This window comes from Marmota flaviventris, chromosome 7 (genome assembly GCF_047511675.1).
Source record: "Marmota flaviventris isolate mMarFla1 chromosome 7, mMarFla1.hap1, whole genome shotgun sequence".
NCBI classification, from domain to species: Eukaryota; Metazoa; Chordata; class Mammalia; order Rodentia; family Sciuridae; genus Marmota; species Marmota flaviventris.
Window position 1 is genome coordinate 43,088,663 of NC_092504.1, and position 24,728 is coordinate 43,113,390.

The 24,728-nt window shown below is 40.3% G+C and overlaps 1 protein-coding gene and 1 pseudogene across 1 annotated transcript in view; one reads left to right on the top strand and one right to left on the bottom strand.

The window, feature by feature from the left end:
• Positions 1 to 24,728, top strand: part of Cracd (capping protein inhibiting regulator of actin dynamics) — a 228,288-nt gene that overhangs the window by 25,692 nt on the left and 177,868 nt on the right. The window lies entirely within an intron of this gene.
• LOC114092539 (ARL14 effector protein pseudogene) lies at positions 22,275 to 23,220 on the bottom strand (annotated as a pseudogene).

Genomic DNA, 24,728 nt, shown 5'->3' on the forward strand with positions numbered 1-24,728 from the left:
CTCCCTTGATGCTTTGTTCCCCGAGGGTTCACTTTGCAGATTTTTTTCCTGAGCCCTATCACTTTTCTTGATAGAATGTCTACTGTGGAGCCGCCCACAGCACAGCTTCCTGTGGGGAACCGGGCCAGTGTGTGCAGGGATCATTTGGATGAAATAGTCTGGGTCAGGTATTAGAAGATTTCATGGTCTGCACAGACTCCCTATAAAGGAGGAGATTTTCTTTCATGGATCAATGGAGTTTTTATTCTTTATTTTTTCTTTCTTTCTTTCTTTTTTTTAATTTAGTTGTGGATGTACACTACCTTTGTTTTATGAATTTATTTTTATGCGGTGCTGAGGATTGAACCCAGTGCCTCACATGTGCTAGGCAAGTGTTGTACCACTGAGCTACATCCCCAGCCCCTCGATGGAGTTTTAATCTGTCATTAGTGTGTATAAAAGAGGAGTTTTTAATTTACTGTAGGGTTTTTATCTTGGCATTTCATTTTTAAATGGTTTGATTTGTTTGACAGAAATATGTTGAGGGGCGTCTGGGTGCCAGAAACTACTCCAGGTGAGGAGACAGAGTGGAGTCCAGCAGAAACACACATTTTGTCTCCTTTAATTACATGGCTTAATATGAAAGGTAAATTTTGAGTGGAAAGCTCGGCTCATGTGTGATGGATAGAATGAAAAGGAAGTTTAGGGTTTATATGAAGTGTAATGGATGGCAGTGGGGTCATCTGCCTGGCATGAGCTTTTCTAGAAATCACCTCTTATGCCCAGTCATCTATGCGATGATCATTCGTAAAATTGAACCCATTACTGGGTCCCTGAATAAATACCTGCCTGGCCAGGGGGGCCAACGACTGTTTGAAATGGAACAGGGATATATTAGTCAGCTTCACATTGCTGTCATGAAACAACTGACACAGATGACTTATGAAGAAGAAGAGGTTTTTAGGTCACAGTTTGAGAGTTTCAAGTCCAAATGGTGTAGCATAGGCACTATGTCAAGGGCTCCCCCTTGGCTGCTTCACCTCAGGGCCAGGATAACAATGGCTGAGAGTTTGTGCAGGAACAAGAATATTGTATCTTGAATCCAGTACATAGAGAATGAGAGGGTGTGAAGCTTGTTCCTTTTACAATAGCCTTCTTGCAAGAACTCAACAGGTCCTACAAGAACTGTTTCATGTCCCAGTGATCTAAGGACCCCCTCCCCATTAGGCCCACCTCTTCAAACTTCTACCACTTTCCAGCAGGGCCACCCTGTGAACCAAGTCTTTGGTCACAGTGGGCCCCTGGGGAGTACCCAAACCATAGCCAAACTATAGTGGGAGGCAAGAAGGCTGTAGATTTCTGAAAGTTCTAAATAGTAATGTGGAGTACGGAGGCTGTGAGGGCCCATAATTGTCACAGAAGCCTGGAGGATGGAGGAAGCCACAGCAAGGGCAGGGAGGAAGTGACTCCCGTGCTTAGAGGTGTGGAACCTGGAGATGGAGAAAGTTGAGGCAATATTTGGGTTTCTGTTGGAGTTCTGAGATCCAGAATCTTTATGATAAATTGAGCTTTGTTGTTTTAACTAGTTTGAGATGAACTTCTGCTTCTTCATATTAGAGAAGTTCTTTAGAATACAGACATATGAAACAGGGGGACCTAACTCAATTAAGAGTTTGGTTACATTATGGGTTAAGTCGTCTTTGAAGGACTAGTTTGGGAAACTCATTTCCATATGACATTAGTTTATGGTAAATGCATTTTATAGCTTGTGGGGGAGGAAACCTTGTCCCCTTTTGGCTGTAGCAGTTCATCAACGCAACCCGTGTTATTGATTATCTTCTATGTGTCAGATACTGATCCAAGATTTGGGAAGAGAGTAATGAAATACAGAAAAGGCTCTTCTCTCATGGAGCTTAAATTTTAGTGAGGGAAGATGGGTACTATACCAGTGAACAAATAAATTGAAAGGACAGCTTATTTATTTTATTTTATATTTTTGGGTACTGGGGGTTGAGCTCAGGGTCACTTTACCATTGAGCCACATCCCCAGCCCTATTTTGTATTTTATTTAGAGACAGAGTCTCACTGAATTGCTTAGCACCTCACTTTTGCTGAGGCTGGCTTTGAACTCGTGATCCTACTGCCTCAGCCTCCCAAGCCACTGGGATCACAGGGTGGGCCACCGTGCCTGGCTATTTTTATTTTGATTGGAGATGGCACCCAGGGGCACTTTACCATTGAGCTACATCCCCAGCCCTTTAAAAAAAATTAGGGTCTGGCTAAGTTTACTAGGCTGACTTCGAATTTATAATCCTCCTGCCTCCCAAATAGCTGGGATTACAGGTGTGCACCACTGTCACAAAAGAGTTTAGTTTATGATAAATGCCATGAAGGCAAAAAGAGGAGGCTGTGGAGGAGCGTTGCTGGGTGGCGGAGGGTGATGGTGGGGTCAGCAAAGCCTTCCTTGAGGGAGGGAGCTCTTCAGCCGGCACCAGCCCAGAGAAGAACCACAGAGCCTCTAGGAATGTGCCTGTCCCTACCACCCACTCTCAGGTAGAGAACACCAGTTGGCCTGGGGCCACAAGGAATAGTCTGTTTGCCTAGCAGAGTCAATGTCATATAGATCTGCCCCGTCCCAGTATGGAGGCCATGAGCCACAGTGACCATTGAGCCACTTGATGTGGTCACCCCAAAATGTTCTGTAAATATAAATATGCAACAGAGTTTGAAGACTTGATACAAAAAAGAACGTAAAAATTTTCAACATTTTAATATTAATTACACAATTAATTGATATTGGTTTTCTATATTGCTTTTTTTTTTTTTTTTTTGAGATAGGGTCTTACTATGTTACCCAGGCTGGACCTGAACTCCCAGGCTCGAGTGATGCTCTGGCTTCAATCTCCTTAGTGGCTGACACTCCAGGCATGCGCTGCCATGCCTAGTGATACACTGGTTATATAAAATATTTTAGTAAAATAAGTTTCACTAAGGATCCTTTTTTCTAACTTCTTCAATGTAACACTAGAAAATTTAAAATGGCATATGCAGCTTATATTTCTGTTGGACAGAACTGGTATAGATGAATTAGCAGGTGCTTTGGGATCAGACTGATGTGGGTTTGTAGTTCTAGGTCCACTATTTACTGGAGCTTGGTGGAGTTTCTGGGTTTGTTTTACTTGGGACAGTGCATTTGGTTCTTAGTCTGTCCTCATCTCTCAAAGGGGTTAATGATGACTGACTTGTTTTGAGGATCACATCAGATGTGATAGCATGGCCGCTGTGCTAGGCACTAGGAAGTCACTCGAGTCTGTAAAGAACAGTCGTGGTTCCCTTTCCCTGCTTCCTGACGTGACCACTGGGGCACTTGGGAATGTGTTGAGAAATTACTGTGCAGGTTCATGACACTGTGTTAATTGACGTTTTTGCTCTGTTCTTTTTCACTTGGGGCTTCTAAGGTCTTTATTAGATGGTGACAATAATTATTCCCATTTTACAAATAAAGAGGTTATTTGAGGGGCTGGGGCTGGGGCCTAGCGGTCTAGTGCTTCCCTAGCATGTGCAAGGCACTGGGTTCGATCTTCAGCACCACATAAAAATAAATAAATAAAATAAAAGTTAAAAAAAATAAAAAAGAGAAGAGGTTATACGATAGTCAAAGTGGCCCTGTAGAGTTTCCCGGGAGCTGGAGCCTGGCTCTCCAGCCATCTTCCCTTCCATTAGCGCTGTCTTCTCTCCACAAGGCAGGTGAGCCCCTGCACAGGAGGCTCTGAAAGGGATGCTGGTGCCAGGTTCCATTTGAGATCTTCCAGTGCCAAAGCCATGCCTTATCTTCAGAACGTTTTTGATACTCTTGTTTTACCAAAGTGACAAACTGAAAGTGACAATATCAGAATCCTGAAGACCTTGTTTATACTTCAGAGATTAGGTAACCAGAGGGCCTGCTGGCCCAAGGCCATTTTAGATAGTAATTGGTTGGAAGAAAATGTCGATGCCTCTTTTTTTTTCTTGGCAGAAACTCAAAGGCCTCTCCTTCCCAGGTGGTCTCTCTCCCTGTCAGTAATGTGTGCTCTGTGGCTGGCAGGTCCTGGGCTTCACACTGAGACACTGGCAGTCTTAATAATTTGGTTTGAATAAGGAAGCTTTAAAATGGGGTCACTGATAGGACTGAATGTGGCTGCCTGTTAGGACACTCAGAAGTTGATGGCATAGGATGGAAAGGGTTGCTTAAATTTAATTTCAATTAAGTCATTTCAGAATGCAATGAAAACTGGATTGGTTTACATATATCTCTTTTTTCCCCCAGTAATTATTTCTTTTGAATTCTGGCTGTCTCAAAGAACAACTGGCAACTGCAGTTGTTCAGTTGGAAGTGCAGGTGTAGGCAAACAGAGGAGGAATTTTATAATGGTTTAATATTTGTTTATATGTGTCCCATTATCTCATGTACATTTCATGCATATGGTTAACAGAATCGTCTATCAGATAGCTTACAAACTATATTTCTTGTAATAAATGCAAAGACATGTAATGGAAACTTCCAATTCTGATTTAAAAAAAAAACTTAAAAATATTTTTAGACTTGTGGAAACTGTTACCTGTGCACTTATCACCTATATTCAACAAGTGTTAACTCTTTGCAATATGTCTTTCTTTTTTTAAAAATTGTGCTGGTACTGAGGATTGAACCTAGAGGCACTTAACCACTGAGCAATATCCCCAGCTTTTCAAATTAATTAATTAATTAATTATATTTATTTTTGTTTTTTTTAGGTGGACACAATATCTTTTTTTAAAATTTTATTTTATTTTTATGTAGTGCTGAGGAGCAAACCCAATGCCTCACGCATGCCAGGTGAGCGCGCTACCACTTGAGCCACGACCCCAGCCTGCCCTTTTTATTTTTAAAATTTATTTATTTATTAATTCTAATTGGGTATATATGACAGCAAAATGCATTTTGATTCATTGTACATAATTGCAGCACAACTTTACATTTCTATGGTTGTACACGATGTAGCATTATATCATATGTGCAGTCATACATGTACCTAGGGTAATGATGTCCATCTCATTCCACCATCTTTCCTGCCCCCATGCGCCACCCCACCCTTTGCCCAATCACAGTTCCTCCATTTTTTCCCATGTACCCCTTCCCATTATGGATTAGCATCCACTTATCAGAGAGAACATTCAGCCTTTGATTTTTTGGGGATTGGCTTACTTCACTTAGCATGATATTCTCCAACTCTATCCATTTACCTGAAAATGTCATAATTTTATTCTCTTTTAATGCTGAGTAATATTCCATTTTGGATATATACCACAGTTTCTTTATCCATTCATCCATTGAAGGGCATCTAAGTTGGTTGCACAGTTTAGCTATTGTGAATTGAGCTGCTATAAACATTGATGTGGCTGCCTTAGTATAGTATGCTGTTTTTAAGTCCTTTGGGTATAAACTGAGGAGTGGGATAGCTGGTGGTTACATTCCAAGTGCTCTGAGGTGGTTCCATTCCAAGTGTCCATAGTGCTTTCCAGATAGGTTGCACCAATTTGCAGTCCCATCAGCAAAATATGAGTGTGCCTTTCCCCCCACATCCTTGCCAACACTTACTGTTGTTTGTATTCTTGATAACTGCCATTCGGACTGGCGTGAGATGAAATCTTAGAGTAGTCTTGATTTGCATTTCTCTAATTACTAGAGATGTTGAACATTTTTTCACATATTTGTAGATGGATTGTGTATCTTCTTCTGAGAAGTATCTGTTCAGTTCCTTAGCCCAGTTATTGAATGGGTTGTTTGTGGTTTTGGTATTAAGTTTTTTGAGTTCTTTATATATCCTGGAGATTAGTGCTCTATCTGACGTTTGTGTCAGCTCTTTTTTATTTTGAGACAGGTCCTCACTATGTTGCTGAGGCTGCCCTCAAACTTGCAGTTCTGCCTCAGCCTCCCAATCACTGGGATTACAGGTGTTCACCTCCATGCCTAAGTGTCTTCATTTTTAATTTAAGAAATAGATTTCAGATATATTCTTTTCTTTCCTTCACAATGCATTCATGTCACGTTCTTTCCATCCTACTGGTAACCACAGTCTTAGGGTTATATCTTTGCTTTATTTTTAAAATATTTTACCATTATAACTACAATTTTGTACAAATACAAGATTTACATAAATGGTATCACACTCCCATGTCCTTCTGCAACCTTGTATGTGTATGTGAGAGTGTGGTCAAATTATTCCTTATAGTGGTTGTACCAATTTATACATCCATCAGAAAAGTATTAAAGTTACAACTTATCATCTACATTATTACTGCCACTGTTGACACATTTCTCAATTTTTGCCAATAGCTCAGCATTTTAACCATCAAACTTGGATAATGAACATCTTTAAAGTATTTGGTTTCTTTTAGGAAGTGCCAAGTCATCAGTGTTGCTCATTTTCCAGTTGTTTTGTTTTTATCTTTTTTTTTTTTTTAGTTTCGGGGATATATTTATGTTTTAGATCATGTTTTTTTTTTTTAAATGACTTTTAGCTTTAGTTATTTTATCTTTAATAATGGCAAAATAAACAGACCTATTAATTTCTTCTTTTTAAAAATGTTTTTGGGGTTGAGACAGGGATTTGCTTCATTGCCCAAACTGGCTTCAGATCCCCATGTCCAAGTGCAGGTCCCCATCCAGCCTCCTGAGGCTCACACCACCCTACCAAGCTTAACTCCTTCTTTGATGATTTGTGCTTTTTGTTTCTTTTTAAAGAAATGTCAGAAAGATATATCAGGATAGTGAAGGATTTCTTGAACTAGTTATTGGAAAACATAAATGATAAAGAAAAAAGATGATAAGTTAGACTACATCAGAGTGGAAAGCATGGTGTGGTACGTTGTTTAAATCCTATAACATATTCGCTCATTTCACAAACATGTATTGCCTACAGTGTGCTGGGAACTCCTGTGGGCTCTGAGAACATAACACTATACAAAAATTTGTTCTCTCCTGTACTCCATTTTAGTGGGGGAAGGTAATAAATTGAAAATCGAGAACATAAGGTTTATCACAATTATCATTATTTTGATGGAGAAATAATCTGTCAGCAATAGGGAAAAGCAAGCAAAGGCAATAGAAAATATTCAAATGATAAATAGAGTTGTTAGGCGAACTTCACTCAGAAGGTGACATTTCAGCAAAGACCTGAAGTGGTGCCACGTGACTCCAGAGGAAAGAGAACCAGGCTCAGGATGCAGCACGTGCAAAGGCTCTGAGGTGAGGCTGTGCCTGGAGGGTTCAGGGAACTGAAGACCAGTATGGCAGGGTGTAGTTGGTCAGGGGAAGAGCTGTGGGAGAGAAGGGAGCCTGGTTGCTCATGTGAGGCCATCCTCAGAGGGATGGAAGGTCATTGGAGGATTGTGACAGTGATATCATGTGGCTGATGGGACCCCTCTGCCATCTGTGCTGAGAAGACGTTGGGCAGGGAGACCAGGTCAGAAGCTCATCCAGCTGAGACATGATGGAGTTGGTCACGGAGAGGTGAGAAATGGTCACATTTGAAACATGGTTTTATGTACTTCATTTTTTCAAAGGTAGAATTAACAGGATTTGATAAAGGACCAACTGTGGGAGGTGAGAGAAATGAGAAGAGGCGAGGAAGACACCAAAGTTTTCTGTTTGGGTCTCTAGGAGGATGGAGTTGCTGTTTCCTGAGATGGGGAGGATCAGGAGGAGCAGGTTTGGAGGGGAAGATCAGGGGCTCAGCTTTGTGCATAGTAAGTTCAGGATGGCTGTTAGACACTGGGGAGGAGCTGGAGGAGGCCGAGGAGTGCGGAGACTGGAGGTGAAGGGAGAGAGCTGGCTGAACACACACTTGGGAGGCTTCAGCGTACAGGTGCTTTTGAAGGCAGGAGACTACAGATAACCAGGGAGTGGGTTTTAATTGTGAAAGGAAGAGGTCTGAGGACTGAGCCCCGGGACACTTCAGTGTTCAGAGAGGTGAGCAACGAGAAGGATCAGTAGACACGGTGTTGAGGATGTTTGGAGCCCAAAGATGACACTATCAGAAACAGGCTGGGCAAGGAGTACACACCTTTTATCCCAGTGACTTGGGAGGCTGAGGCAGGAGGATTGCAGCCTCAGCAACTTAGTGAAACCTTGTCTCAATAACTAAATAAATAGATAGATAAATAAATAAAAATTTAAAAGGCTGGGGATATAGCTCAGTGGTTAAGTGCCCCTCAGTTCCATCCCCACAAAATAATAAATAGATAAGTAAAATATAAAAAAGAAAGGATGAAAGAGTCCACTGTCCAGGTGTTGCTGTGAGATCATTATGATGAGGACTGAGAACTGATCATTGGAGTTAGCAGGATGAAGGTCACTGGGGACAGTGACATGACTGTTCATCAGAATGGTGGTGGCCACAGAATGGTTGGAATAGGTTTGAGGGGTAAAGAAAGGAGTTAAGGAGTTGAATTGGAGACAGCAAGTAGAAACAACTTTTTTTTTTCTTTTTGTGGTAGTAGTCAGCCTCCTCCAGCTCCTCCCCAGTGTCTAAGACCCATCCCAGGGTCTTGTGCATGCTTGGCAAGCACTTAACCACTGAGCATCACCTCCAGCCCTTTTAATTTTTTTTTAAATTTTGAGACAGGATCTTGCTGAGTTGCCCAGGGTGGCCTTGAACTTGTGGTCCTCCTGCCTCAGCCTCCCAAGTAGCTGGGATTACGGGTGTGTGCCACTATGAGAAACTTTTCTGAAATTTACTGTAACCTGGAGCACAGAAATGGGACAAAAGCTATAGAAGAGAGAAGAGGGGTCAGGAGGTCTTTTAAAAGGGAAATACAGCATGTTTATGTGCTCCCATACATGCTCAGGGGTGCTAAGAGTGGGGGATGAATGATATAGGAGGGGTGGGTGATTCCGGAACTCTGCCCTGGAGAGGATTGGATGTGGTGTGGTGCACAAAGAGGGGGGCTTGGCCTGAAATGAGGAGATGGGCTGGCCACCCATGGCAACAGGAGCTGTGGTCATCAGGTTGGCGCAGCAGCATGAGTGGGGACGTTCTCCTTGGAGGCCCTCCGTTTCATCAACCAGGAGAGGAGGGGGCAGCCGTGTTGGAGACCTGAGGTGAGCGGGAGGTATGGAAAGGTGGTGGTGGTGACCACAGTGGGGCTCTGCTCTGGGAGCTTAGTGACTGTGAACTGAAGATGTGACCTGTCTGTCTAGTGGAGCGTCCTTTATCCTTGCGCAGGGCACTGGCACAGTAGTGGAAGAGGTAGGGCTTGGGTCCAGCCCGTTCAGTGCTTTGACAGGTGACAAGAGGCTACGAAGGGGATCTGCTCACAGAAGTGATCATAAGCTGGTTAAGAAGAAATCTGTAGCCCAGTGGGGGAGCGCTCGCCTAGCACTGTGAGGCACTGGGCATGGTCCTCAGCACCACATAAAAATAAAGAAATAAAACACTGGGAAAAAGTCTTTAAAAAAAACAAAAAGAAGAAATCTGAGGACAAGAAAATAGTGAGTCGTGGTGAAAAGGGTGGAGTCAGTGACTTAAAAGTTGCAGGGACATCTGGGAATACTAGATGGAGTCACCTTCAGGGGCTAAAAGGGGGTGGTAAAGAGCTGGGCGGAAGGCACTGTTTTTGATCATTTTAGAGAAGTGTGTTTTTGTTGGTGTTTTTTGGTGCTAGCGATGGAACCCAGGGTCTCATGCATGCTAAGTACATGCTCCACCACTGAGCTGTGGCTCTCCCAGCCCTACTGCTCTTTTTGGTCTGGTCTTCAGTTGGTAACTATTTTAAATAATTAGCTCTTTAATTTTCATTGTCTGGTCTACACCCCCCTCCCATGTTAATATTCTACAAATGAATGCTGAAATTTCTCTAAAGAAACCGTAGAGTAAAAAAGAAATGTGTGTGTGTGTGTATTATTCCCCCTGCCCCCCCCCAAAAAAAGTTGTTTTTGAAGCCATAAATGCTGCAGTGATTTTTGCTGGTTTTAAAAACAATTTTTCTAAAAGCCTTTTGGCAAATCCAGTGAACTGAAACTTTCCAGTTTGAAATTCTGGTGCTTTAAGCACATTGATTTGATTAATGCTTTTCCATAGTACAGGTAGGACACTTAGTGAAGTTACTTTGAAATTAGAGTCAGATTTTCTGGCACCTAAACCCTGGTGTGAAAAACAGGAAAGACTTGAGGTTTTTCTAGTGCAGTTGGGTGACAGATTCTCGTATGGATAGATTGTAAAATCTGCCTTGATTTTTTTTTGTGTGTGTTTTCTTATATGAAAAATTTTTGAAGTTTTTTCTTTTCATATATCATGATAGGTAAGTTTAATATTAACTCTATGCTACCATGGTAAAAATCAAAAAGTAGTATGGTTTTGGGTAATTCTACAGAGTTTGATCGACTTAAAAGCAAAATAATTTTTGAAGTTTATTCTGACCTACTCTGTAAGAATAATTTTTGTTGTCATAGATTCAAAGCACTGTTTCTTCTCTTCTCCTCCTTCTCCTGTTTTTCCTCCAGACTTTTGTTTTGTTTTGTTTTATGGTGCTAGAGATTGAAGTCAGGACCTCACTTCCCCTATCCACTTTTGCCTCATTTTAAATGATGGATATAATTACTGCTTCTTTCATTTACTTGGAACAAGAATTTAAGGCGTCAAGAGGGTAATTCCCAGGGATCAACAGCTTTTTTCCCAGGAGACCCCCACATTTAGACTTGACACCACCATTAGTACAGTGTCTGTTCTTTACCAAGGTAAACAGCACAAGGTCCCTGTGGCTAATTACATTAGAAGTGACATTGTTGTAGATTCAGTGGCCACTGACAGGAACAGAGGGCTGCCTAGATTTCATTTCAAGGTACAGGTAAATTAACAAACCTCTGTCTGAATCATCAGAGACTGTTTTGAGCACTTGGGTCTTCATCTTTGACTATAACATCTGCTGGTGAATGGATAGATGTGGAGACTATCATGCTAAGTGAAATAAGCCAATCCCCCAAAACTAAAGGTTAAACATTCTCTCTGATACGTGGATGCTAACCCACAAGAGGGTGGGGGAGAAGAACAGAAGTTTAGTGGATTAGAAAAAAGGGAGATGAAGAGAAAGGTGAAGAGATGGGAATAGGAAAGACAGTGGAATGAATCTGACATAACTTGCCTATGTTCATATGTAAATGTACCACAGTGAATCTCAGCACTGAGTATATCCACAAGACTGGGATCCTAAATAGAATAAGATATACTCTATATTTGTCTAAATATATAAAAATAGATTCTACTGTATGACTAAAAAGAACACATAAAATGAAGAATTTAAAAAAAAAGAAAGGATGTAATTAGTACCTTTAGAGCCACAGGGAGGACTTTGGGTGGGCTGGACTGATTACAATCTAAGAATGACTACCTTAGTCAAGTACTATTTTTTAAGGTCAGGGTCTGACATTCGTATTTGATGACCTGTTTCCTCTGCCTCCTTGGTGTTTTAAATGAAGTTGGACCCTATAAATTCCTGTTCTTTTGAGACATGCTTTGATGGTGTACTCACCTGCCTTTCCTGTGAGGTCTGACTTGGCCAAAACTGCGGTTTTCCTGAGTTAAAAATAGACATGTCTGTGGCTTAGAGGCATAGCGTCCTTCAGCTGCTCCTACCGGGGCGTTTTAGGCTTCTGGCATATTGACTGTTGTGAAATGGCCAGTTTCCATGCTTCCTGATGTCCTTTGATGGCTTTGCCCTGAGACCTGGCTCTCTTTCCTGTGATTTTCAGACTCAAGAAAGGAGGCTCTGTGTGGCTTAGCAAAACATAGAGACTTCCCTGGGCCAGCCAACAGAGTTCAATTTGTCACTCACTGGGCTAAATTAATTGAACCACATGCTGGAAGTGGGGTAGACTGGCCAACTGGACATTGGACAACGCTGGATATGTTGCTGTGGATCAACTCTGGAGCTGCAATACTTCTTGATCAGTGGAGGCTTGAGAATCACATGCATGTCATTTTTTGGCACCAGATTTTGGTCCTTGAAACCACTTGTGTGGTATTTTTCTAACTTGATTAGTTCTAGAAAATGAATGAATTTTCATTAAGAGGGAAAAATAGAATACTTTTTTAAAATTTCAACATCAGAAAGTATAATCTTGCTTGAATAGTGTGCATAGCTAAATTTAGTTATTGATGTACATCATTTTAAGTGGCTCCATATACTTATTGTCCTTTGGTTAATTATGAGTGAGGGACAAGAATTTAGCAGTGACGGGCTATCAAGTAGTTAACAAATTTAAATTAGCAAATTAGTAGTTTTGTTACTTCCTCCTATAGATCCATTGGGTAGAAAATTTAGAATTCCCCTGTCCCATCAAACCTCACATACTGAAATTCTAACCCCCAGTACCTCAAAATGTGACTTTCTTTGGAGATAAGGTCCAAAGATAGCATAAGACCAATGTCCTTATGAGAAGAGGAAATCTGAACTCAGATGCACATGGAGTGCAGTTAGGGAGAAGACAGCCACCTGCAGCTAAGGAGAGAGGCCTTGGGAGAAGCCAGGCCTACCAACACCTTGATCTTGGACTTGTGGTCGCCAGAGAAAGCAATCTCCAAGCCACTCCGACTGAGATGCTTGATTATGGCAGTCCTGGCATGACTGGAGTGACTAAGAGAATAAAAAAGTCAAGATTTTTATAAGTAAGTGAGTGAATGAAATTTTTAAAACCTCAGTTTGGATTAAACATGGTCTGGGTGGGGGAAATGCTGGCTTAGTCCCTGCATTGCCAGAGCCAGAGCTCTGATGAGAATGGGCAGGGACAATGTGAGGTTTCAGGTCTGGAAGAACCTTGCACATAGTCTGTTGCAATCTCCTCATTTATAGAGGGGACTCTCACTGTGGTGGGATGACTCACCCAGGGCCCCAGGGTCAGTGATGGGCACATTCATGCCCAGAATCCAGGTCTCTTAGTTGCTGGTTCAGGGCAGAATCCAACCCCTTTTCTTCCCAAGGCTATTTCTGTACATTATCAGGGTCTGCTGTTTTGACAACATTGATTCAGAGAAGCAACCTGCGTTTCTTCTTCCCTCTCTCCTGTTTTATTGTTATTATGATTTCTTCCACATAAAAAAAAGCCATAGAGTATGACATCATTACCTGTGCACCCACCACTTTAAGCTCTTAAGATATTTCAAATTGAATTAAGACCCTTCTCTGATCACATTTCCTCCCTGTCCCTAGGGGTGATCGCTATCTTGAATTTGGCCGTTAGCCATGTATGCTCCATGTATATATTTGTGCTTTTATTAAAATGATATGGGTTGGTCAATGGGTATTAAGTTGTAATTAGGAGTAAGAGGTTCTGTTGTGCTGTTGACTGTAGACAGTGGTTGTGTACTGCATACCCCAGAGAGTGTGAGGAAAGGATTTTGAATATCTATCATAAAGAAATAACAAATATTTGAGGAGAGGGGCTGAGATTATGGCTCAGTTGTAGAGTACTTGCCTAACATGTGTGAGGCACTGGGATCAAACCTCAGCGCTACATAAATAAATAAAGGCATTGTATCCATCTACAACTATACACCCCCCCCATATATATATATTTATTTTTTTTTGGTGGGGGAGGGGATATGAGGGATTGAATCCAGAGGCACTTGGGCACTGAGCCACATCCCCAGCCCTATTTTGTATTTTATTTAGAGACAGGGTCTCACTGAGTTGCTTAGTACCTTGTTATTGCTGAGGCTGGCTTTGAACTCTTGATCTTCCTATCTTAGCCTCCGAGCTGCTGGGATTACAGGCATGCGCCACCATGCCCTGCTACAACTAAAAATATTTTCAAAAAAAGTTTGAGGAGATAGATATGTATAACCTTATCATACAATTCATACATGTATCGAAACATCACATGGTGCCCCCCGACATGTACAATTTTCATTTTTTATGCATTAAAGATAACTTTAATTTAAAAATGAATGTTACTAAACAAAAGATGCATTGGATGTGTCTTTCTTTCTACAAATTGCTTTTATTCTACTCAGGTTTGTTTATGAGATTACCCTATTGCTAAATATATTGCTCCATTTTACTCATTTCTCCCGCAATATAATTTTTTTTATTGTGTGAGTGTGTCTTGTGATAGCCTCAGGGCTTTGATTCTAGGAGCCCTCCAGGATTCCAAAATCTGCAGTTGCACACTTCTCTTATAAAAATGTGTAGTATTTGCATTTAACCTAGTGAGTCCTTTGGTATGACTTAAATCATTCCTAGATTACTTATAATACCTAATACAATGTAAAAGCCATGTGCATAGTTGTTATGTTGTACTGTTTGCAAATTAATGACAAGAATAAATTCTGTACGTATTTCTACAGAAACAGTTTTCTCTGTCCGTTTTGGTTAAATCACAGATGCAGTTCCATGACTCTGGAGGGCTGACTACATTTCTGAATTCTCTTGCTGATATCTAGGCTGTTTCTTTGGGTCCTATCAGGAATGTTGCTGCTATGAATATTCTTATACATATTTCCTTGTGCGTATGTGTGAAACTTTATTTAGGGAATGTGCCTGTGGGTGGAATTGCTAAATCGCAGGGCGTGTACATTTTCAGTCTTTCTCGATACCGCCAAATGGTCTTACAAAGTGGTTGTACCAGTTTATACTCCTACTGAATAGCATGAGCTCCGGGTGTTTCACACGCTTGCCAGTACTGATTTTTTTCGCCAAGCTGTTGCATTTTAATATCTCTGATTATGAATGAATATCAGCATCTCTTTCATGTTTATTGGCTACTTGGGTTTTTGAAAATATACCCCTTTCCCCCTTCTATTCAGAGTCACAGTGGACTGAGTGGTCCTAGTATCTACTTTTGCAAATAAGGAAATAGGGGCTGGAGAAATGTAGCAACTAGCTCAACATCTCCAGACTGGCAAAAACCAGGAGTCCCAGTCCTCTGATCTTTTATACCAGTCACGCCAACCATGTGAGCAGATACCCCTTTTGGTGTTGTTCAGATCAGAGTCCACATTAGACTGACTGATTGACCAGAAGTTTCATCATTAGATGTGTGGATTACTGTACCTACATGATTCTGTTGTATCTGAAGTTTTCAAAGGAGATGATGAAATCCCTAATCATCATCTCCTTTGAAAAACCCTCTGTGTGTCCCATTGCCCAGTGGAAACTAACCACTAATAACTTGGTCTGTTGGATTTGCCTCTCCTGCCTCTTCAGACACCTGTTGATCCCTCCTCCCCTTCCCTCCAGCCACCCTGGGTTTCTTTTGCCTTCATATTTGTGGAACCCCTTCCTCAAACTGGTCTCCTGTGCTCTCTTCACCTGCAGAACTCAAAATGATGGTACCGTTCGTATAAGAATAAGCAATTAGGGGTTTTCCCCTAAATGATTACTTTTATTTGCACAAGACAAATGTGGGTTCTGTCTGTGACAATCATTTTGTTCCATTAATCTTTAAAGAATGAGGAAACCCCTGGCCTGGTCCAAACATCGTCCAGGTAGACAGCTTGCTTGTTGTGTGGGTGTGTGGTGCTGGGGATCAAACCCAGGGCCTCACACATCCCAGTCAAGCACTGTAGCACTGACCACATTCCTGGCCCAACATCTTGCTTTTATTATTAAATTTCCTATTCTGCATCTTTTTCAATTCCAGCATTGTTGGCTACGATGGTTTTTTAATTGTTATTATTAATTGATGTCTTTCACTCAAAACAAAACCCTATTGCCCTATTCAGGTAGACAGCAGCCTAGAATACTTTTATTTTCCATCAACATTCACTGGACCCACAAATTATCTAGGATAGGATTCTAAATGTGAAATAGGTATGGTGTGTGTTATGTATTTATTACATATCCCTTCTTTCCACTCTTGCTTCTCTGCAAATCCCTCCCTATAAAATTTAATTGCTTCTTTCTGAGCTCTGAGCTAGATAGCTGGCCTTTGGCAAAGTTGTAAAATAGGTTTTTTGGGGTTTCCCCCCCTCCTCGGTGTCTCTAAGTAATCCTTTTTGTGATCTCTAACTTCCTTCAGGATTCTCCTTCCAACCCCAAAGCTCTTATTCCCATTAAGACTGCTTTCAGGAAAGTCGTGGGTCATGAACTGAAGTTACTGTGTTATTATAGCTTAGAAATTTCAGACCCAGGGGAAATGGTACATGTCTGGTTCCCAGTTGGCTCCTGAAGGGGCACATTGTACTTGCAAGTCCAGGCTTCTTGTCTTCTTAAAATTCTTCCTAATCTTATTTGTTTCCAGACTATACATCTTCAAGTGCAGTCCCCTGCTCCTTTCGACTTCTGCATAAGTTGGGAAAGGCCCTAGGGAACTTCCAAATTATAAACTATAAACAACTGCAAGAGCACAGTAAGAGGAGTTCAACTCCCGAGAGTGGATTCTACTCTAAAGAATTATAAAACCAAACTCTGGAGACTGCTAAGCACTCCTCCTTAGTGAAGAAGATTTTTGGATTTTCTTGGCCTTTCTGTCACTGTCAATCGGAATAGGTTATCTGGAAATTTCCAAGGCTGCCAAGATTGATTTATTCCAAACTTCAATCCCTTTCTATGTGGAATCCCTAGCTATGTGGAAATTTTCTCATCAGCCATGAGAGAGCTGTTTTATAGTCAGAGCAGGTCATGTAGTTCCCTAAAGCAAATGCAGGCTGGCTTATCTGAACTCTGTGAGGGAAATCATTATTCTTTTCCCCATGTTTTTTTTTCTCGATTCCTCTATAGTAGTTTGGTCTTTAATAATCAGATCTCATTTAGGTTGTACAAAAACATGAGACTGTTTAATGAACACCATTGAGCTGTGATAATTGTCATGGTGGGAAAGCAGAAATATATTTATTAGAAGAGCTTTAGGCACATTTAAGACCAAGCTCTCTGTTTTCACGCTAAGGCTATGCAACTTCTGATAATAGTGCCTTAATTGGCACCAGAGATCATTAATTGATGAAACTTGTCAACCACGCACATGAACATCTATTAGCGTTAGTGGACATCGCATCCAGACTCTTGTGCCTGGGTGCATAGCCTGGGTTCATTTGCCCTCTTTGTGTCTCCATTTTTCTCCTCTGTATAATGGGGACAGTGACGGTTCCTACCTTAAAACGTTGTGTTTAATGCACTTGTGACAGTGTCTGGCACATCTTGCGTGGCGCACTTTGGCCACTATCATCCCTTAGTTTCGTCTCGTCTTGTTTCTGACCTGACACTTGTTCATCTTCCTTTTTGTTTTCCAATATGTCATGTCTCCAGCCTTCGGGCCTCCGGGGGCCCACAGCATGGCAGCCCCACCCGTCTGTGCAGGCTCTTCATGGAGTGGAACAGGGGTGTCCTTCTTTCTATGCATGATGTTCCCACGTGAGAGCTTCCTCTTCCTTCCTCACACCCAGATGTTCCATTCTCCCTTCTGGGAGGCCAAGGCTCTGGGTTGTCCAGGCTGGTAGAGGCCTTTCCTGCCAACAGGCAAGTGATTGAATTGGCTCAGGTGGAGATGCTGTAGATCATGGGGCTGCCCCGCTCATGTGAACTCTCTCCTCCACAGACAGCTGCCTGCATTTTGGTCTGAGTTAGGATTCAAATGAATTAAGCCACTGATGGTTACTTACAAGCTTCAGTCCTGTTTAACAAAAGGGACTACAGACATCAACGCTGCGTGTGGATCCTAACCTTTGTTAGACCTAAGGATCCTGGGAGGGCTGATGCCGAGGAGAAGTACACATTCTCCCGGTTCCAGAGGGAAAGAACTCTTTTCTAGAATGCATGTTTTAGATGGCTGCATGAAAAACAGCGACAAATTAATCCACAGCAGTTATTTTTTATCACAATGGGCTAGTTTGTTGCCTGCCTTCTGCCCCTTTTTCAGTCACACAGGGAAAAATATTATCTTTAGATTTGAGAAGTGTAGCAGACACCACCTTAAATGAGCCATCAAGATTAACACCTCCTAGAATATGATGGTAAATAATACCCACAATATGATACTTTATGAGGGACACATCACTTCTCTAGCATTTTTTTTTTTTGGCCAGAAACAAATTACCTCAGTGAAATCATAAAGAAGGCATCAGAGATTCAGATTGAGAGGATACAAAATACAGATAAATGACTAAGTCACCCAAAGTAGGTAAGTCATGAAGAAAAGACTGAAGACCTGTCACAGATAGAGGAGATGAAGGAGCCATAACAATTAGATTCCATGTGGGATAACAGATTGGAACCTGGAAAAGAACACGTTCACTAGTAGAAAGACGAGTGAAATTTGAATAAAGTCTACAGCTGATTGTTAATAGTATTGTCCTAGTGTAAATTTCCCGGTTTGGATAATTATACTATGGTTATGTGTGTTGTTAAGAATAGGAATAGCTGAGGGAAAGGAATATATGAACTCTCTCTGAAGGTTTTGTGACATTTGTTTAACTTAAAATTATTTCAAAATTAAATATAAAAAATGAAAAATTCAAATACCATAGGTAAATGAAAATAGATACCATCAAGGCTTTGGAAGATAAAGTTGAGGAAAATTCTCAGAAAGAAGAAGAAAAAAGACAAAAGATGGAAAACAAGAGCAAAAATATCAATCTATGAGCTCAACGTCCAAAACCCAGGAAATCCAGAAAGAGGGAGAAATGGGAGAGAGAAAATCATCAAAGAAATAATTCAAGAAAATTTCACGGAACTGGAGAACATGCATTTCAATACTGAAAAGACCCTCTGAGCACCCCCCACAACAGATGCAAAAGAACCCATCCTGGAACTTCCTGGAACGACACTTCAAACTACTGGGATAAAGAGAAGACACAGCTTCACCACAAGAAGGTTACATCCCCAAAGAAAATTAAGAGTCAGAATGGGTCAAATTTCTCAACAGTCTGTTGGAACAGACATAGGAGGCCAAGGATACAGTAAGAGAATGGAGCCATAGCTTCAAGATGTTCAGGGAAGTGTTTTCAACCTATATTCTATCTTTAGGCAAACAGTGTGTGAAGGTAGAATATATGCATTTTCAATCATTCAAAGTCTCAAAAACTTTTATGTCCCAGGAAGTTACTAGAAGATGTGCTTCATCAAAGTAAGGATGTCAAAAGAAAGAGAAAAACATGGAAACCAGGAAATAGCGGATTTAACACAACAGTGAAGGAAAGGAAATTTTGAGGTAACAGCTCTGTAGTTGGTGCTCAAATTTGAGTAGATCAGAAGTCTTGAGGATGCATGTCTCCAAGGATTCTTTTTTTGTGGATTGGTCACTAGGAGCATTTTCCATAATGGAGATCTTCAAAGCCATTATATTAGTAAAAGGGTTGGAAGCCCTCTAAAGTAAATTCCAAAATTTACTCTTTTTAAAAAAATTGACCTTCTATGGAGGATCACTGAGTCACAAAATATTTACCAACCAAGCACAGGGGCGAACACCTATAATCCCAGCGGCTTGGGGCAAGACAGCCTCAGCCACAGCAAAGTGCAAAGCAACTCAGTGAGATCCTGTCTCTAAATAAAATACAAAAAGGGCTGGGGGTGTGGCTCCTGTGGTCGACTGCCTTAGTTCAATTCCCATACCCCCCCAAAAAAAAAATTACCCCATGTAGGCTGAGTTTGTATTTGGTATTTATTGTACTTCCAAGCATCATTTCTATATATACTTCAGGCATTTCGTTTGGAATTCTTGATTCAATTAAGAGAAGATTTGTGGATAATTCTGAGAACAATTGATGTAAGATACATTAAAAAAAAAAAAAAAAAAAACCCTACAGTGAATCAATTAATCACTCAGTGCAGGGTTGGGATAGAAAGAGTTGTTCAAGGAAAGAAAAGTCATCAGTATTCCACATGGTTCAGTTACCAATGGCATTTATGTAGTGATAATGTAAATGTTGACATAGAACCATGTAAACTACACAATATATCTTGTGGGAGGAAGAAAGGTGGGGTGTGGGTTATGGTGGGTGTCGATGAGGTTAAGTTTTATGGCAGGAAGTCAAAATATAATAAACCTTTATAACCAAAAAAAATCAACAGTAGCAGTACACCATTGCATTTAAAGATGGAGGTTAATGCCCCCAACCCCCCTACTAACAGATCTGAGTGTGGTGCTTCTGGCAAGTAGGAAAATAAGGATGAGGAGGGCACTGCAGTTTTGTGTAATGAGCCATGTGGAACTATTTGATTCTTTAGACTATTTGTATATGACTTTGGTCTTAAATGAAACATATATGTGAAAAAGAAAAGTAAGTAAATAAAAGTGAAAAAATAGCCCTCAAAATGTCAGTTATTCAAAAACTTTAAAATACTTAATTCACCCTAAGAAGTGAATTATTGATGATCCCTACATGGTAACTCTAAAAGGAGAGAAAAATATTCCGGAAAGATTTTTTTTTTTTTTTTAGCTTATAGTTGGAGGCAACATGAATTTGCATATGTTACAATTTGACAATTGTCCTGGTTTTCAAACCTTCTCAAAAACCTTTAGCTTTCTTTAAGATAAAAGGTATTCATGGACTAAAATAGAAACTGCACCTAGACTATGTTGTTTGGAATTTTTTTCTCTGGCTAGGCAAAGATCAGGCATGGTGGTTATTTGTATCAGATTACTGGATTTTTGTTGTTGTTGTAGGTTAGTTTCAACAATTAGACTCCATTAATTTTTGGTTTGATAATACAGTCAATCTGAGTAAAAGTATTTTCTATAAGACACCCCCTCCCCCCACCAAAAAGGAAAGAAAAGGTCCCAGATAGACTTCATTAGGCCTATCTATCTGTTCAGGAGTCAGGTTGTAATGCTAAACCCCTGTATTGAGGTCAGTGTGATCTTAATAGCATTATTTGATTAACTTAGTCACTGTGTAATAGGCATTCTTGTGTCTAGTATGTGTTGTTTTAAATTTTTGCCTTTACCTTTTTTAATTTGATGAAATTGACTGTCTTTTTGTTCGAGTCCTCTGTCTATTGTTCTAGTACATGTTGGTGAACACAAATATCAATTATCTTTGGTTGTTGATCTTCTGCTGAAGCAGAAGTCAATTAACACCCACAATGGCACCAGTTTAATGGCAAATGTAAAATAAATGTAATGTGAGATGACAGGCAGTAAGTCTTTTTCCTAGTTTGCAAGAAGCTATTTAGAGATTTAATTGAAAAAAAATAATAAGTTCTTTTCCATAGGACAGTTATAGTAATCATAGAAGGGTTTCATTGGAGGGTGTGGGAAGGTATTTTTTTTTAATATTTATTTTTTAGTTTTAGGTGGACACAATATCTTTATTTTATTTTTTTTATGTGGTGTTGAGGATCAAACCCAGTGCCTCATGCATGCCAGGTGAATGCGGTACCACTTGAGTCACATCCCAAGCCCACTATTTTTTTGTTTTGTTTGTTCTTTGTTTTGTTTTGTTGTGGTGCTGGGGATTGAACCCAGAGACTTGTGCATGCAAGGCAAGCACTCTACCAACTGAGTTATATCCCCAGCCCCGGTATTTCTTTATATTGTCCCATTTTGAAAATAATTTTTTAAATGTCTTTTTAGAGGGGAAATTAAGGAGCTAAGACCACTGAACAAAATTTGCTAGTTTTAATTGAAAACAAACAAACAAACAAAACAAAACAAAAACCTTGTGTATTGTTTCTAGCTCATTTTGTGGCCTGATATCACCCTGTACTCCCTCCAGACTGTAAACCCTTAGAGACTGTAGTTAAGTTTTAGTCTTGGTATTATTCTGAGTGAATAGAATCAGGCCTGGGGATAAAATGATTTAAGTTTTTACTAAAAAATGAGTCTTACTTGTGGATTGACCACAAGAGGCCTTTTTTTTTTTTTTTTTTTTTGGTACTGAAGACCTCCAAAGCCATACATTTTTGTGGGGTGGGGTGGCACCAGGGATTGAACCCAGGGGTGCTTAACCACTGATTCACATCCCCAGCCCTATATATATATATATATATATATATATATATATATATATATATATATATATATAATTTTTTTTTTAAAATAAGAGACAGGGTCTCCCTGAGTTGCCCAGGGCCACACTAAATTGCTAAACCTGGCTCTGAGCTCGTGATCCTCTTGCCTCAGCCTCCCTAGCTGTGGGGATTACAGACAGGGATGACAGGCATGTGCCACCCACCTGGCCTCAAGCCATTCTTGCATCAGTAGGAATATTTGAGGCCCTCCAAAACAAATAGGAAAAAAAAAGGCACTCTTCCTTTTTAAAAAAATTCCCTCCCATAGAGGATGAGAGAGTCTGGAATATTTAGTGTGTGTAGGTCAGTGTGTCAACAGGTGCCTCTTTTTTTTTTTGATATTGCAAATTATCCTGCATGTTTATTATGAATTATTTCTCCTCCTTCAATTTCTATTTGTTCATATAGCCACTTGCGATCACAGCGACATTCAGCTCCACACTTGGTAGAACCACAGGCAGGACAAGCATAGAAACATCCTAAGCAATCTTCATCCAGGCAGTCACAGAGGTCCATCCCACTGAAAATCAAGAGCCCTTGGCTATCATAGACCTTACTCTTTGCTGGTATCACTTGTCTGTCTGAACCAGCAGTTGCATTTTTGGTAAGCCTTCTTTTTTCTCTTTTACCAGTTTCTGGAGCAAATTCAGTTTGCTTTCCTGGGTTTGTAAACTGTAGTGACCTCAAAGCTTTAGCAGTTCTTCCATCTGATTCAGGTTTTCTTCTCTGGCGGTCTTCAGAATCAATATCCACACTTCCGTTGATTATCTGTGTACATTTTGGACAAAGTTTCCAACCAGGTACAAGCTGTCTTCCAAATTTTGCACTCAGAAAAGTGGCATCATTTAAGTCAATTACATGCAAATTTTTTTTGGCTAGCTTTTTGTGTATGTTAAATGGATCACAACATGACTTCTGCAAATCTTCAAATCTGTCAATGTAAATTTTTACATGATGGAAGCAAATTGTATTGTTTCCAGAAAGTGTCATTCCAGTTCTAAGTTGAAGTAAAAGCATATCATTTGATGATAATTCTTGTAAAGTCTTGAAACCTGTGTGACGAGTATAGTATGTTTTATGGCACTCATTTGTGGTACGAAGCTGTACTCCAACTGAACATGGATCCATCATTCTTGACTCTTGCAAACTTTCCCTGTTTTATTTTGTCTAGAGATCTTTCTTTAGTAGGTCATGTGATGATTACCCTTAGTTGGAGTTTTCCGCGGGGTACCGGCAGCACCGCATACAGGAAGGCCTCACTCGGTTGCCCGCCTTCCAGGTCGTCTTCCTCAACAGGTGCCTCTTATGCTCCAGGCATCTCTTCCACACTTCAGGCAAAAAAGAAGGGCAAGATGGATAAGGGCTGAAAGGGACCGCCAGAAGATTCTGACCATTTAAAAAACCTTTCCTAGAAGACATTCCAGCAACTTCCACTTACATTTAATTGGCAAGAAATGAGTCATAGCTGTGCATAGTTGCAAGAGAGTCTGGGAAGATAAGTATTTCACTTTCAGCATCTGTAAGGATACACAGTCTAAGTAGATTTTGGATGCCTTTTGCTAGCAAAATTATAAAATAGATTTCAGAAAATCAGTCCGTCCTTCCTTAATACTATGGATTGTACTTAGTGGTGCTCTACCACTAAACTACATTCCCCCACCCCTTTTTACTCTTTTTAATCATATTTTCATGTAGTCCTCCTGCTTCATCCTCCTGAGTTGCTAGAATAATAGGCATGTGCCACTGTGCCTGGCTGCTTTTTCTTTTTAAAGTAACTCTTCTGGGACACTATTTCAAACTGTTTTTCAAGACTCATTAGAGGTGTATAAAAATCAACTTAGTTAGTTGGTACCATTATGAAAAAAATGAAGTAGAGAAGAATAGAGTATTTCAGAGTGCATCTCATTAGATCAGAGCATGTATCTTGTATGACACTTGTTTCATCTACATATTTATATTTATGTGTATGCCAGGTCACAATGTGAAATATTTCTTACCTGTGAATTACAGTTAAAGAAAAAAAAAAAACTTTGAAAGCCATTGTTCTGGCGAATAATTACTTTTGCAAGTATTTATTCCAAGCAATTTGAGGGATATTTGGGAAACTTAAAATAGAGGAGATAAAATGTGTAAATATTTACAGTACAGGAAGAAAGTGTATGTCCTATAAAAGATTCCAATAAAATACTTTGGAAAGTCAGTGGAGCTTGATTTATAAGTAATTCCATGGGAGTAGGAAGTGGGGTGAGGAGACATTTGGAAACATCTCTGAAGAGAATGACATTTGAACTGAAACTTAAAGGAGACAGGTTCACCCTTTTGAGTCTCTACCACAAAGCACTGGGTGTTTTTCACATGTGTGTGGAAGCTGTTGTGCCCGTATGATGACCCCAGGTTACTTCACAACTAAATTATTGTAGAACTACAAAACTTTAAGATGACTTTCACTTCACTCTGGATCTATTAATTTTGCCTCTTAAAAAAATGACTCCATTTTCTAAATCCCAGAATATCAAGGTGACTTTTGGACAAAGGATCTTTACCTCCAGGTCTCTGTTTCCTCCTTTGTAAATCGGAGATGATCATTGCTGCCCTTGTCTTACTAGGAAAATATGATCATGTGTGTGCTCCTGAAAGTGAAGCTATTACAGAAAAGACAAGGTCAGTTTTGCTAATAAAATAAAACAAAGTTTATTTACAAATCAAAGTGCTCCTCGACTCATGGAATTTCAGTGTTGAAGATGCTTGAGAGATCATGTGATCCAGCCTCATCTAATTCATAGAGAGGA